Here is a 2,537-nt window from a genome sequence, read left to right as displayed (position 1 = left end):
ATGTTGGTGCACAGCAAATTCCTCAGTGTTGAATTAACACTTTTAGAGTTAATTTGTGTCCAATTGGACCTATATAAACACAGTAGGGTGTTAAATCAACACTCTGGGTGTTAATTCAACACTGGGGATTTTGCTGTGTGGGTTTCCTCACATGAACTGCTTGCTTCAGGTCCTTCAACAACATTTCGATTGGATTAAGGTTAGGACTTTGACTTGGCCATTCAAAAACATTAACTTTATTCTTCTTTAACCATTCTTTGGTAGAACAACTTGTGTGCTTAGGGTTGTTGTCTTGCTGCATGACCCACCTTCTTTTGAGATTCAGTTCATGGACAGATGTCCTGACATTTTCCTTTAGAATTCACTGGTATAATTCAGAATTCATTGCTCCATCAATGATGGCAAGCCGTCCTGGCCCAGATGCAGCAAAACAGGCCCAAAAGATGATACTACTACCACCATGTTTCACAGATGGGATAAGCTTCTTATGCTGCAATGCAGTGTTTGCCTTTCTCCAAACATAACGCTTCTCATTTAAACCAAAAAGTTCTATTTTGATCTCATCCATCCACAAAACATTTTTCTAATAGCCTTCTGGCTTGTCCACATGATCTTTAGCAAACTGCAGACGAGCAGCAATGTTCTTTTTGGAGAGCAGTGGCTTTCTCCTTGCAACCCTGCCATACACACCATTGTTGTTCAGTGTTCTCCTCATGGTGGAATCATGAACATTAACATTAGCCAATGTGAGAGAGGCCTTCAGTTGCTTAGAAGTTACCCTGGGGTCCTTTGTGATCTCGCCGACTATTACACACCTTGCTCTTAGAGTGATCTTTGTTGGTTGACCACTCCTGGGGAGGGTAACAATGGTCTTGAATTTCCTCCATTTGTACACAATCTGTCTGACTGTGGATTGGTGGAGTCCAAACTCTTTAGAGATGGTTTTGTAACTTTTTCCAGCCTGAAGAGCATCAACAACGCTTTTTCTGAGGTCCTCAGAAATCTCCTTTGTTCGTGCCATGATACACTTCCACAAACATGTGTTGTGAAGATCAGACTTTGATAGATTCCTGTTCTTTAAATAAAACAGGGTGCCCACTCACACCTGATTGTCATCCCATTGATTGAAAACACCTTACTCTAATTTCACCTTCAAATTAACTGCTAATCCTAGAGGTTCACATACTTTTGCCACTCACAGATATGTAATATTGGATCATTTTCCTCAATAAATAAATGACCAAGTATAATATTTTTGTCTCATTTGTTTAACTGGGTTCTCTTTATCTACTTTTAGGACTTGTGTGAAAATCTGATGTTTTAGGTCATATTTATGCAGAAATATCGAAAATTCTAAAGGGTTCACAAACTTTCAAGCGCCACTGTATATATATACACATACATACATACATACATACACACACACACACACACACACACACACACACACATATATATATATATATATATATATATATATGTGTGTGTGTGTGTGTGTGTATATATATATATATATATATATATATATATATATATATATATATATATATATATTAGTGCTGTCAAGCGATTAAAATATTTAATTGCGATTAATGTCGCGACTGTCATAGTTAACTCGCGATTAATCGCAATTTAATTGCACATTTTTGTCACATGAAAAACCATGTAATTCTCTTATCAGCATAAAAAAGTGAATGGGCTTGCTCACCGTTCGAACTACGGGGGTACTCGGGGGATCCGAGATCCCCTGAAACAGACATGAGATCCCTTGAAAACATGATTTGGGAAATGTTGGGGGGTCTCTAAAATATTGGCAAAATGATGTTTATTGACATAGCAATCGTGTGTAACGGGAAGCATTTGCATATCCGAAGTGAGCGCGCGATGGAGATCCGCGCTCTGAGACAAGCGCAAGCACCCCCCCAAGGGAAAAAAAAGGGACCCCCCGAAAATATCGGCATAGTTCGAACACTGGTTGTACCAATGTTTTTGTTTTTTTTTTATTGCAGAGCATAACATGTCTTGTCACAGCCACTGCAAAGTGGGCTGGAGCCGCCGATGGGAAAACGAAACCTAACCGAGCACCGTGGCTCTTCGGGGGAGGGCAGAGGACCCTGGCTGTGTGGGGCGTGGCATCATGTCACAGAGCGTTAATCTCGCGATAAAAAAATTATCGCCGTTAAAATTGAGTCAAGTTAACATGTTAATAATGCGACATTTTTGACAGCACTAATATATATATATATATATATATATATATATATATATCATATTATCTCTAGCCGCTTTATCCTTCTACAGGGTCGCAGGCAAGCTGGAGCCTATCCCAGCTGACTACGGGCGAAAGGCGGGGTACACCCTGGACAAGTCGCCAGGTCATCACAGGGCTGACACATAGACACAGACAACCATTCACACTCACATTCACACCTACGGTCAATTTAGAGTCACCAGTTAACCTAACCTGCATGTCTTTGGACTGTGGGGGAAACCGGAGCACCCGGAGGAAACCCACGCGGACACGGGGAGAACATGCA

The sequence above is a fragment of the Neoarius graeffei genome, chromosome 10 (assembly GCF_027579695.1).
Source record: "Neoarius graeffei isolate fNeoGra1 chromosome 10, fNeoGra1.pri, whole genome shotgun sequence".
Taxonomy (NCBI): domain Eukaryota; kingdom Metazoa; phylum Chordata; class Actinopteri; order Siluriformes; family Ariidae; genus Neoarius; species Neoarius graeffei.
Note: the sequence above shows the minus strand (reverse complement) of the source record.